Genomic DNA, 14,355 nt, shown 5'->3' on the forward strand with positions numbered 1-14,355 from the left:
TGGGAGCATTGCTTGGTATTTTCCCTCAAGCTAAACTAAAACTCAATTTGCACCTCTTTATTTCACCATTGCAATTTGTTCAGTCAACTTGCTTTCCTGTTTTGGAAGGAATTAAGAATGGAACCTTCCCGTATGTGTCACTCTCTGATTGAAAATCCTGGGAGTTGCTCTCCAGTTACACAGCTCAGCTTTCATACCAGGCCTGGAGTCTCTCTGAGCAAAAGGAATGAGTGGTGGGATTTACACTATCACTCTGCGGGGCAAGGCGTGATAGAGCCAGTTCTCGGTCCACAGAGATGGGGATGCGTGTGTCCAAGAATGGAGAGTAGTCCATGGTGAGTCTGATCACCCTAAATACATTAAAGAAGCCATCCCCTACAGACAAGCTCTCCGTGTACACAGGATCTGCTCAGATGAGGAGGATCGCAACAGATATCTACAGACGCTGAAAGACGCCCTCGTAAGATATGGGATACTCATCGATCGACAGTTCCGACCTACCACAGTGAAAAACCGCACTAACCTCCTCAGAAGACAACCATGGGACACAGTGGACAGAGTACCCTTCATCGTCCAGTACTTCCCCGGAGCGGAGAAGCTACGACATCTTCTTCGGAGCCTTCAACATGTCATCGATGAAGACAAACATCTCGCCAAGGCCATCCCCACCCCCGCACTACTTGCCTTCAAACAATCGCGCAACCTCAAACAAACCATTACTCATAGCAAACAGACCATTATACCCAGCCTTCAGGAGAACAGTGACCACGACACCACACAACCCTGCCACAGCAACCTCTGCAAGACGTGCCGGATCATCGACATGGATGCCATCATCTCACATGAGAACACCATCCACCAGGTACACGGTACATACTCTTGCAACTCGGCCAACGTTGTCTACCTGATACGCTGCAGGAAAGGATGTCCCGAGGCATGGTACATTGGGGAGACCATGCAGACGCTATGACAATGGATGCTTGAACACCGCTCGACAATCATCAGGCAGGAGTGTTCTCTTCCTGTGGGGGAACACTTCAGCAGTCACGGGCATTCGGCCTCTGATCTTCGGGTAAGCGTTCTCCAAGGCGGCCTTCACGACACATGACAACATAGAATCGCTGAGCAGAGACTGATAGCCAAGTTCCCACACATGAGGACGGCCTCAACCGTGATCTTGGGTTCATGTCACACTATCTGTAACCCCCACAACTTGCCTGGGCTTGCAAAATCTCACTAACTGTCCTGGCTGGAGACAATACACATCTCTTTAACCTGTGAATAAACCCCTCTCCACTCACATTGTCTGCACCTGGAAAGACTTGATTACCGATAAATACTCCCATTCCAACCATTATCTTGTAATTGCGTCTGTGTCTATATATGCCGTGTTTGTGAACCCAACTCTCCACTCACCTGATGAAGGAGCAGCGCTCCGAAACCTCATGCTACCAAATAAACCAGTTGGACTTTAACCTGGTGTTGTGAGCTTCTTACTGTGCCCACCCAAGTCTAATGCCGGCAACTCCACATCACATCTTTAGACACGAAGGGGCAATTTAGCATGGCCAATCCATCTAACCTACACATCTTTGGACACTAAAGGACAATTTAGCATGGCCAATCCACCTAACCCACACATCTTTGGACACTAAAGGACAATTTAGCATGGCCAATCCACCTAACCTACACATCTTTGGACACTAAAGGACAATTTAGCATGGCCAATCCACCTAACCTGCACATCTTTGGACTGTGGGAGGAAACCGGAGCACCCGGAGGAAACCCACTCAGACACGTGGAGAACATGTAAACTCCACACAGACAATGACCCGAAGTCAGAATTGAACCCAGGCCCCTGCTAACTTCTGTGCCCCTTAGTGTCCAAAGATGTGCAGGATAGGTGGGGATAGAGGGATGGGGCAGGGGGGAGTAGAGGGCCTGGATAAGATGCTCTTTCAGAGAATCAGTGCAGACTTGATGGGCTGAATGGCCGCCCTCTGCACAGTAGGGATTCTATAACTCTATTCTACGACTGTAAAGAAATATGCTTTGGAGAGTTTTGGGACTTCCCACAGCAATTAACAACCATCGAAGTGTTTTTGAAGAGTAGTCACTGTTGTGATCCCTCCCCCAGCACCGCCACCACTCCCCTGCCGACCATGGAGGTACCAGGGGTCCCTGTCCACCGCCCCCCCGCCCCCCGCCCCAACCCCACACACATTCATTGGGGGCTCTTGCCCTCCCCGAAGTATCGCTGGCATCTCCCACCCTCCGAACACACACAGAGGGTTGTGAATGAAGCCCAATCCATCACACAAACCAGCCTCCCATCCATTGACTCTGTCTACACTTCCCGCTGCCTCGGCAAAGCAGCCAGCATAATCAAGGAACCCACGCACTCCGGACATTCTCTCTTCCACCTTCTTCCGTCGGGAAAAAGATACAAAAGTCTGAGATCACGTACCAACCGACTCAAGAACAGCTTCTTCCCTGCTGCCATCAGACTTTTGAATGGACCCACCTCGCATTAAGTTGATCTTTCTCTACACCCTAGCTGTGACTGTAACACTACATTCTGCACTCTCTCGTTTCCTTCTCTATGAACGGTATGCTTTGTCTGTATAGCGCGCAAGAAACGATACTTTTCACTATATGTTAATACATGTGACAATATTAAATCAAATCAAATCAAGTAACTGGAATCCGCCCCCTCTCCCCCAAAGGGGCTTCCACAAGGGCCTGCCCCTGGCAATGCCCCTTCCCACAGGTTTGAATATTCAGTGAGGGGGTCGGGGAGGGAGGGGGGTAAGTAGATTAAAATACAGGCGACACCATTAAAATTCAGTTCTCGCCCTTTGTGAGTGTGAAGCTCATGACATCACCGGCAAGAGGCGTGGAAAGTCAGCCAATGCGATCTCTCTGGAGATTGGCGTTGGTGATCCTGTGGATCACTAACTCCGGCTCAAAACCGGCCTCAGTGGCTTCTATGGAATCAATCAATCTGAGTCTGACCCGGTGCTGATGTTATAGAGTCAGAGAGCTTTACAGCATGGAAACAGGCCCTTTGGCCCAACTTGTCCATGCCGACCAGTTTTTATCATTAAGCTAGTAACAATTGCCCATGTTTGGCCCACACATTGGACAATAGGGCAGCACAGTGGCACAGTGGTTAGCACTGCTGCCTCACAGCGCCAGGGACCCGGGTTCAATTCCCGGCCTCAGGTCACTGTCTGTAAGGAGTTTGCACATTCTCCCCGTGTCTGCGTGGGTTTCCTCCGGGTGCTCCGGTTTCCTCCCACAGTCCAAAGATGTGCTGGTTAGGTGGTTTGGCCATGCTAAAATTGCCCCTTAGTGTCAGGGGGACTAGCTAAGGTAAATGCATGGGGTTATGGGGATAGGGCCTGGGTAGGATTGTGGTCGGTGCAGGCTCGATGGGACGAATGGCCTCCTTTTGCACTGTAGGGATTCTATGATTCTACATCCCTTTATAGCCATCTTAAGTAACTGTCCAAATGCTTCTTAAAAGACAAAATTGCACCCGGCTCTACTACTACCTCTGGCAGCTTGTTCCAGACACTCACCACCCTCTGTGTGAAAATATTGCCCCTCTGGACCCTTTTGTATCTCTCCCCTCTCACCTTAAACCTATGCCCTCTAGTTTTAGACTCCCCTACCTTTGGGAAAAGATGTTGACTATCCAGCTGATCTGTGTCACTCATTATTTTAATAGACCTCTGTGAGATCACCCCTAAGCCTCCTACCCTGAGGGAAAAAAGTCCCAGTCTAAACAGCCTCTCCTTATAACTCAAACCATCAAGTCCCGGTAGCATCCTAGTAAATCTTTTCTGCACTCTTTCTAGTTTAATAATATCCTTTCTATAATAGGGTAACCAGAACCGTACACAGTATTCCAAGTGTGGCCTTACCAATGTCTTGTACAACTTCAACAAGACGTCCCAACTCCTGTACTCAATGTTCTGACCAATGAAACCAAGCATGCTGAATGCCTTCTTCACCACCCTGTCCACCTGTGACTCCACTTTCAAGGAGCTATGAACCTGTTTCCCTAGTTCTCTTTGTTCTGTAACTCTCCCCAACGCCCTACCATTAACTGATTAAGTCCTGCTCTGGTTCGATCTACCAAAATGCATCACCTCGCATTTATCTAAATTAAACTCATCTGCCATTCGTCAGCCCATTGGCCCAATTGATCAAGATCCCATTACAATCTTTCTTCACTGTCCACTCTGCCACCAATCTTGGCGTCATCTGCGAACTTACTAACCATGCCTCCTATATTCTCATCGAAATCTGATTTGATTTGATTTATTATTGTCACATGTATTGGGATACAGTGAAAAGTATTGTTTCTTGCGCACTATATAGACAAAGCATACCGTTCATAGAGAAGATAACAAGAGAGTGCAGAATGCAGTGTTACAGTCATAGCTAGAGTGTAAGAGATTTAATTAAAGCATTGTTAGAGAGTTTAAAAGAGTTAGAATGAAGTTTTAGGAGCACAGAACGAGAGTAAAAGATAGAATGAGAAGGTATGCTGGGCACAGCTTGCAAGAAGTCGCCACGGTCCAGCGCCATCTTGAAAAAAAAAATAATTCATACAAATAACAAATAACAGTGGACCCAGCACCGATCCCTGAGGCACACCGCTGGTCGCAGGCCTCCAGATTTAACTTTAAAAAAAATTGTTTTCCATAAATGATTGATGAAAAAACATCGGATAAGCAGCAATTAATTCATTTTGACATGTGCTGTTACGTAGGCGGGTGCCACAGTCTAATCCACACCAGGAACATCCCATAATCAGGCAAATGAATAAACAAAGAACTCTCATTCATCTCTTCCATTTCTCTCATCAAGCCTCGTTTTGTCTTGTACCATTTGCTCTTCTGTCGTTTAACCATCTCCTGTTCAAAGTCACTTTGCAGCTCAAACCTGTCCTTTTATTTTTGTCAATGTTGTTTCCTTCCCGCTCTTCCCTCACACGTTATCCGCTGCCTCATTGTAATGTCGCGCAGTTCCCAGGAAAGGTGTGCTGATTGAGTTATATAACACCCTTTCTTACATTACAGATGATTTCCAGCATTTTATATGTTTGGTGGTATTGGTGAGGCAGTGGGCAGTGAGGATGTGTGGTGGGGGGAGGTGGCAACAGAATGTAGCGTTACAGTCATAGCTAGGGTGTAGAGAAAGACCAACTTAGTGTGAGGTAGGTGATGAAGTGGAAATGGACGAGAGCTTCAAGTTTCTAGGTGCCCAGATCACCAACAACCTGTTCTGGTCCCTCCACATCAACGCTATAGTTAAGAAAGCCCACCAATACTTCTACTTTCTCAGGAGGCTAAGAAGAATCAGCATGTCCGTTACGACTCTGATGCGTGATTAAATCACTCGGGAGGCTAGATTGTACCCGAGAAATAAAGGCTTTTATTACTGACAAGAATGGAGCACACTATATACAATACAATCCCAGACTAAAGGGTCACCAGGCAGTGCAGTGACCTTTATACTTCTTCAGGTAGGCGGAGCCAACTGGAGTGTACCACAGAACAATATCAACAGGTAGACCAGCCCAACCCTAACACCAACAGTGACAACAGTAACATATCTACACATACCCATAGTGCTGACCATCTATGGTTTCAGTACCCATAGTGGTAACCATCTATGGTTCACCACAGACTCTCATCAACTTTTACAGATGCACCACAGAAAGCATTCTTTCCGGATGTATCAAAGCTTTGATGTGGGGATGCCGGCATTGGACTGGGGTGGACCTTGTGCATGAATCACAAAAAGTTGGTTTGCAGGTGCAGCAAGTAATTAAGAAGGCAAATGGAATTTTGTCCTTCATTGCTAGAGGGATGGAGTTTAAAAACAGCGAGGTTATGTTGCAGCTGTATAAGGTGCTGGTGAGGCCACACCTGGAGTACTGTGTACAGTTTTGGTCTCCTTACTTGAGAAAGGATATACTGGCACTGGAGGGGATGCAGAGGAGATTCACTAGGTTGATTCCGGAGTTGAGAGGGTTGGCTTATGAGGAGAAACTGAGTAGACTGGGGCTATACTCATTGGAATTCAGAAGAATGAGGGGAGATCTTATAGAAACATATAAAATTATGAAGGGAATAGATAAGATAGAAGCAGGGAAGTTGTTTCCGCTGGCGGGTGAAACTAGAACTAGGGGGCATGGCTTCAACATCAGGGGGAGCAGATTTAGGACTGAGTTGAGGAGGAACTTCTTCACACAAAGGGTTGTGAATCTGTGGAATTCCCTGCCCAGTGAAGCAGTTGAGGCTACCTCATTGAATGTTTTTAAGGCAAGGATAGATCAATGTTTGAACAGTAAAGGGATTAAGGGTTATGGTGAGCGGGCGGGTAAGTGGAGCTGAGTCCACAAAAAGATCAGCCATGATCTTATTGAATGGTGGAGCAGGCTCGAGGGGCCAGATGGCCTACTCCTGCTCCTAGTTTTGATGTTCTTATATTCTCATAAAAGAGCAAAGAACAAAGAAAATTACAGCACAGGAACAGGCCCTTTGGCCCTCCAAGTCTGCACTGACCATGCTGCCCAACTGAACTAAAACCCCCTACCCTTTCGGGGACCGTATCCCTCTATTCCCTCCCATTCATGTATTTGTCCAGATATCCCTTAAAAATCACTATCGTATCCACTTCCACTACCTCCCCTGGCAACGGGTTCCAGGCACCCACCACCCTCTGTGTAAAAAATCTGCCTTGTACATCTCCTTTAAACCTTGCCCCTCGCACCTTAAACCTGTGCCCCCTAGTAATTGACTCTTCCACCCTGGGAAAAAGCTTCTAACTATCCAAACTATCCAAACTAGAAGCTGGCAGGAAGGTAGCATTGATGGTTTGTGACTTAGAAGGCTTATAGATATTGGGGAGAATGTGTGGATCTAATTTTCAAACACTGATTGGCATCCCCTGGTGATTGCACTGTTTCCAATGAGGCAGCACATCTCGGTGGACTTAGCCCAATGGACAAAGTTACCCCTAACTCTCCCTCATTTTTGCTTCCTCCACAGGTGCAACATCAGCTGCTGCAGGTACAAGCCCCGTGCAACCAACTTTAACCTCTGAGGGTGCAGCATTACACACCTGGCATCAGTGCAGATACATGACTGCTTGAAAACACGGTCTCTCCTGCAAGCTTAGCTCCGCCTATTGACGCACGGCTCAGTCAATCAACCTCATCAAAACCCTACTCTAAAACCCCAAGAGAAACCTAAGTAAACACAAATGCATTAACTCTATATAGACCAGCACGCCTGTTAGCTAAAATCAGTCATTATCCTGCATTCTCAACACGTGAGCTGTCTGCTGTCCAGACAAATTGGCACCATATAAAACAGTGCTGACTTTTAAACATACCCCTTACAAGAAACATGATAAAATTATATTTGTTAAAGGCACGGTATCATATAAAAGTCATCCCAGGCAAAGGGGGCATAATGGTCAGCGGTTTGTTTCTAGCAGAGCAGGTAGTGAGGGGGGAGCACCATACCACCTGGAAAAGAATCAAGGAAACCACACATTTGTCTCACATGGATGCTGCAATGATAGATTGCTATTGATATATTTCATGTTTAAGGGGACTGTTTTAAGACTGAATGTTTTTCCTGAACGTGGTCAGTTTGTCTGGATGGAAGACACCAGAAGCTGAGAAAGCAGGATAATAATTAATTTTAGCTGGAATGTGTTACTTTCCAGAATTAATGCACTTTGATGTACTTAAGTTCTACTGGGATTACAGGCTCTAAGTTAACAGAGTCATGTGATATTGGATTAATGGGAGGAGCTGGGTTTGTAGGAGAAAAAACAGTTTCATTTTCATTTTAAAAAGGGCAACTGGTGACTGGAACTGTTAAAAAGAAGAGGCTCACTCTCTCTCCCACTAAGAAAACCTCTCTGAAGGCCTCAAGGCTGTTAACCAAGTCAGAGCAAGTTTTTCTGTGCTTTGCTAACTATAGTTAAAGTCGGTTTGAATCTATAAGAGAAATATTGCTTAATTGGAACTGGAATAGTGATAAGTTTGAAGCTAAGAGTGGTTTGTTTTCATTTTTAAAGATTGTTCAACAGTTAAGAGTTAAACTGTTTCATACTTCAGGGGAATTAGCAGGGTAAATACTGGGGGGAGGTTATGGAGATAGAGCTTGAGTGGGATTGTTGTCGCTGCAGGTTCAATGGGCCGAATGGCTTCCTTCTGCACTGTATAGACTCTATGATCTATGATTACACTTCATTAAACTATACTGATATCCTTCAGCAGGCTTCTTTGCCTTTGCCGAGTTAGGTGGACAACTTGTCCGTGTAACTTTTGCACATAACCTTTCCCCTCTGATTCTTACTGATTCTCCAACACACTGATCAGGAATATCAGGTTTTGTTAAGGAGATGCAAAAATGTCCTGACAGAGCTAACTGCTGATCAACTGACTTTGTGAAACTAATTGCCTTATCATGCTCCATGTCGACTGTAATTTGTGGCTTTTTCTCACCGGCACTGGTATCTCACCAGAGAATACATCAGGAGTGGTAAAGTGACTTACTTCAGCTATTTTGCATGAAATTACAATTCTCTTTAGTTACCTCAACATGCTGTTATCACCAAACCTGATGCAAATAATATATATTCTTTAGATTTGCATCAATCCTCACTACTTAGTGAAGCAAGATATATTTTACCCAATCTGTCCCACATTCTGCTGAAGTACAAGCACAATCTAGTACGTACAGTTAAAGGAGTCCATGACTGACACCCATATTGCAGGATTAAAACTCCTTGTGCCCAATATAATTTGCCGAGCGTCATTATCTTCATCCTCTTCCTCAGAATTATCTTCGCTGTGTGTCATTTTGAGGATGCTGATTCCTCATAATGGGCACCTCACGACCTAATGATAGTGCGAATCGCACAGCGCCCATTCTCTTACACTGGGATTCATTCATTCTTCATTAATGGGGCAGCACAGTGGTTGGCAATGCTGCCTTACAGTACAAGGCACCTGGGTTCAATTCCCAGCTTGGGTCACTATCTGTGCGCAGTCTGCACGTTCTCCCCATGTCTGTGTGGGTTTCTTCCAGGTGCTCTGGTTTCCTCCCCTTGTGTCCAAAAATGTGCAGGTTGGGTGGATTGGCCATGCCAAATTGCTCCTTAGAGTCCAAAGGTGTGTGGGTTGGGTGGATTGGCCATGCTAAGTTGTCCCTTAGTGTCCAAAGATGTGCAGGTGAGGGGGATTAGCCACGCTAAATTGCTCCTTAGTGTCCAAAGACGTGCTGGTTAGGTGCATTGGCTGTGCTAAATTCTCCCTCAGTGTACCCAAACAGGCACCGGAGTATGGCGACTAGAGGATTTTCACAGTAGTGTAGTGTTAATGTAAGCCTATTTGTGACACTAATAAATAGACTTTAATTTTGTCCATTGTTGCAATGGCCAGAACTACTAAAGTTTTTTTAAAAGTTTATTTATTAGTGTCACAAGTAGACTTACATTAACACAGTAAGCTTCACCCTCATTTTTCCTGTCTTTAATCTTTCCATCATGTTGATGCAGGTTCCTGTATTTAGACCAACTTTCAAATCTTGCAATCACTGCTCTTACAAAGAGTCTTCTAGACTCGAAACGTTGGATCTATTCTCTCCCCACAGTTGCTGTCAGACTTTCCCAGCATTTTCTGTTTTTGTTTCAGATTCCAGCATCCACAGTAATTTGCTTTTAATCATTGAGTCTTCTTTGTGTGTCTGCAGAAGGTCTGATTTATTTATTGAAGAGAGAAGAAAATTACTGGTTCCCTAGCAGACATCTGATCTCAAAAGAGTGTCTCCTTCTCTGAGAGCCAAACACTAATGGGAACCAATTACCTGTTCACCTGAGACACCTTGGCACAATAGGAAATCCAGTAATTGAAACACTGGTACTGATTCAGGCATCCCCAACTGAATTTATGCGTTCATGTCCATGATATATTCTTCCACGGAATGAAGGTTTGTTTTCCAAAATGTATCAAATTCTGCCACGTCTCATTTTTGTAGGTAGATTTCATCCAGGGAACTGAATAAAAGGTCCAAACCTTCGTCACTTCCTACTGATAGGAATCAATCTCAAAAAAATATACTTAATAACAGCGACCCAAACTTGTTTTTGCTTTGGAGGGATGTAATTCATGTCCACATATCCAGTGCACTCTTCCATTTGTCATGTGGTTCAGGCTCCAAGAACATTCGGGGAATTACACTTACTTTCTGCCATTTTCTGCAATGGTGACTTGGAGATTAGCTTATCTTTCGGTTAGAAAAATGTTCCTTAGATTCCTACATGATTTTGATGTAACAATTCTGACATCACGTTACACTCTAGAGAGCCACTTGGCAAAGAATAGAACCGGAGCCAGTCATTACACACTTTTTTGTAGAATCTCTACTGTGCAGAAGGAGGCTATTCAGCCCACTGAGACTGCAGCGACAACAATCCCACCCAGGCCCTATCCCCGTATCCCCGTGCATTGACCCTGCTAATCCTCCTGGCACAAATGGGCAATTTACCATGGCTAATTCACCTAACCCGCACTTCTTTGGCTGTTTATTTACAAAGGTACATGTTACAAAAACGCACTTCCCAACGCAAACAACACAGGTTCAGACCATTCCTATTTAGACCAGGAGTCCAAATGGATCCCCGGTCAAAGACCTCCAGCCGCGTACAATGAACAGATCATCTCCAACGCCTCAGCTTTCTCACGAGGCTAAGGAAGTTTGGCATGTCCGCTACCACTCTCAACAGTTTTTACAGATGCACCATAGAAAGCATCCTTTCTGGTTGTATCACAGCTTGGTATGGCTCCTGCTCTGCCCAAGACCGCAAGAATCTACAAAGGGTTGTGAACGAAGCCCAGTCCATCACGCAAACCAGCTTCCCATCCATTGACTCTGTCTACACTTCCCGCTGCCTCGGAAAAGCAGCCAGCATAATTAAGGATCCCACACACCCCGGACATTCTCTCTTCCACCTTCTTCCATCGGGAAAGAGATACAAACGTCGGAGGTCACGTACCAAATGACTCAAGAACAGCTTCTTCCCTGCTGCCATCAGACTTTTGAATGGACCTACCTCACATTAAGTCGAAACCAAAAGAGAAAACGCTGGAAAATCTCAGCAGGTCTGGCAGCGTCTTTGACAAAGGGTCGTCTGGACTCGAAACGTCAGCTCTTTTCTCTCCTTACAGATGCTGCCAGACCTGCTGAGATTTTCCAGCATTTTCTCTTTTGGTTTCAGATTCCAGCATCTGCATCTGCATCTATGAAACGTGTGACTCCAGACCCACAGCAATGTGGTTGACCACACAGTGGTCATGGCACAGTGGACACAGTGGTTAGCACTGCTGCCTCACAGCGCCAGGAACCTGGGTTCAATTCCGGTCTCGGGTCACTGTCTATGTGGAATCTGCACGTTCTCCCCGTGTCTGCGTGGTTTTTCTCCGGGTGCTCCAGTTTCCTCCCACAGTCCGAAAGACATGCTGGTTAGGTACATTGGCTATGCTAAATTCTCCCTCAGTGCACCTGAACAGGCGCCGGAGTGTGGGATTTTCACAGTAACTACATTGCAGTGTTAATGCAAGCCTACTTGTGACACTGATAAATAAACTAAACTTTAAACTTGACCCTTTACTTTATTTTAAGCCTTTGCTCAGTGGAAAACACATTTCAAGAAATGCAAATTTATGCATTTTGGGTGCTTGTGTATAGTAATGAGCTAATAATCAATTATGTGCGCAGAGAAGGTCTAACCTGCAGCTATTTTTCAAGGTGCACTACACCTTGGTACAATGAACTTGTTTGTTTTGAGAAAATGCCCTTAGAGATGTGCAGAGCACGAGAGGATTAGCCATAAATAAAACAGGTCAAAACGGTTGCGTGCAATGTATTTATCCATGACATGGAAGCTCTATAAAGATATTGACCGCTGTCAACAGATGGCATTCGGGAAGCAGGGAAAGGGGTGGCGATGTCCCTTCATCCTTAATGGGGTGAATAAGAAAGTGCAGATTGGAATTGGAAAACATATTGTCCGTGAGTGCAGCAGGGTTTCAAATTAGCCATCGCCAGGTTTTTCTTTTGCCCCAATTAACTGAGCAGCGAATATAAAACAGGCATCAATCAGGGCTCTGGGACACCACAAGGGTTCTGTGTGCACAGGCTACTCAGCTACCACCCTCCCTCCCCGCTGAAAATGCACTCTTCATGGGGAAGCCATCCCCTTAAACCTCTTCACTCCCAGTGGGTCCAAGTCAATCATCTCCCAGCTCGAAGCACTCAGCTTAATCAGGCATCCTTTCTTCTCTTTATACATAATTGAAGACTGCTGCATCATTATTCATGAGCACTCAAAATGCGGCTCAAAAGATACAGGGCACAATATTCTTACAAGTTAGGGGGATCTTTATTACATAAGCTGTCAAAAATAATTGTACGGTAAATAGTATTAATTATTTAGCAAAATCACAATGTTTTTCCACTTCATTTAATTTTGGAAAGTAAGCGAGAGGGTGTTGAAAGCTCCACGTTCTGATGACTTATACTACAGGAATTACCATTTCCACATCAGTGCACTGAGAGGTACGTTTGACAAGGTTTCCCTTGCAGTTGGATGTGAATATCTGGGTTGCAACTGACAATGTCGTTTTAGTTTCAGTTCAGTTTCTGCTGTTCATTTTAAATCCTATATCCTCCCCTCTACTCTTGGGCCCTCTTGCTTTGATTTGATTTGATTTGATTTATTATTGTCACATGTATTAGTATACAGTGAAAAGTATTGTTTCTTGCGCGCTATACGACAAAGCATACCATTCATAGAGAAGGAAAGGAGAGGGTGCAGAATGTAGTGTTACAGTCATAGCTAGGGTGTAGAGAAAGATCAACTTAATACAAGGTAGGTACATTCAAAAGACTGATGGCAGCAGGGAAGAAGCTGTTCTTGAGTTGTTTGGTACATAATCTCAGACTGTTGAACCTTTTTCCCCGATGGAAGAAGGTGGAAGAGAGAATGTCCGGGGAGCGTGGGTTCCTTGATTATGCTGGCTGCTTTTCCGAGGCAACGAGAAGTGTAGACAGAGTCAGTGGATGGGAGGCTGGTTTGCATGATGGATTGGGATACATTCACGACCTTTTGTAGTTTCATGTGGTCTTGGGCAGAGCAGGAGCCATACCAAGCTGTGATACATCCAGAAAGGAGGCTTTCTATTGTTGCTTATTGGTTATTTATTTATTATTGTCCCAAGTAGGTTTACATTAACACTGCAATGGAGTTACTGTGAAAATCCCCGAGTCGCCACACCCTGGTGCCTAGTGGGGTACACTGAAGGAGAATTTGGCACGGCCAATACACCTAACCAGCACATCTTTCAAACTTTGGGAGGAAACCGGAGCATCTGGAGGAAACCTACACTGACACAGGGGGAACGTGCAAAGTCTGCACAGACAGTGACCCAACCCAGGAATCGAACCCGGGTCCCTGGCAGCTGTCCTAACCACTATGCCACCGTGCTGCCCCTGGAAAAATTGGCGAGAGTCTAAGCAGGCATGTCAAATTTCCTTAGCCTCCGGAAAGGATGCTTTCTATGGTGCATCTGTAAACGTTGGTGAGAGTCGTAGCAGACATACCAAATTTCCTTACTCTTCTCAGTAAGTAGAGGCGTTGGTGGACAGGTTGGTGGTGATCTGGACACCTAGAAACTTGAAGCTCTCTACCATTTCCCATTCATCCCCATTGATGTAGACAGGGGCATGTTCTCCACTACGCTTCCTGAAATCGATGACAATCTCCTTTATTTTGTTGGCATTGAGGGAGAGATTAGTGTTGTCACACCAGTTCACCAGATTCTCTATCTCTTACACTCCGTCTCATCATTGTTTCAGATCTGATCCACTACGATGGTGTCATCAGTAAACTTGAAAATGGAGTTGGAGCAGAATTTGGCCACACGGTTAACATTCAAAAAGACATAGAACCACATCACAAGATTTTGTGTTTCAAGCAAAGCAAACTTTGTGTATGAAAGACTTAAATAAAACAAGCACTAATAACTTCGTAATATGATTTATAGCTACATTTATTATGCATTCAGTTTTATTTCTTACTTTCCCCCAAGAATTATTTTCTACTTTATAATATCTTCAATTCAAAAGAATGCCACAGTCCCCTGGAATTGACTTTAATTCTTCTCGGTTCCAGCTATTCTCCTCGGTAGACTCTGCTTGACAAGGATGCCCAAAAGCTCTTGACTGTGGATGGCTCCGTCCTTTGTTCTGGTTGCCT

The sequence above is a fragment of the Mustelus asterias genome, chromosome 14, assembly GCF_964213995.1.
Source record: "Mustelus asterias chromosome 14, sMusAst1.hap1.1, whole genome shotgun sequence".
In the NCBI taxonomy this organism is placed as follows: Eukaryota; Metazoa; Chordata; class Chondrichthyes; order Carcharhiniformes; family Triakidae; genus Mustelus; species Mustelus asterias.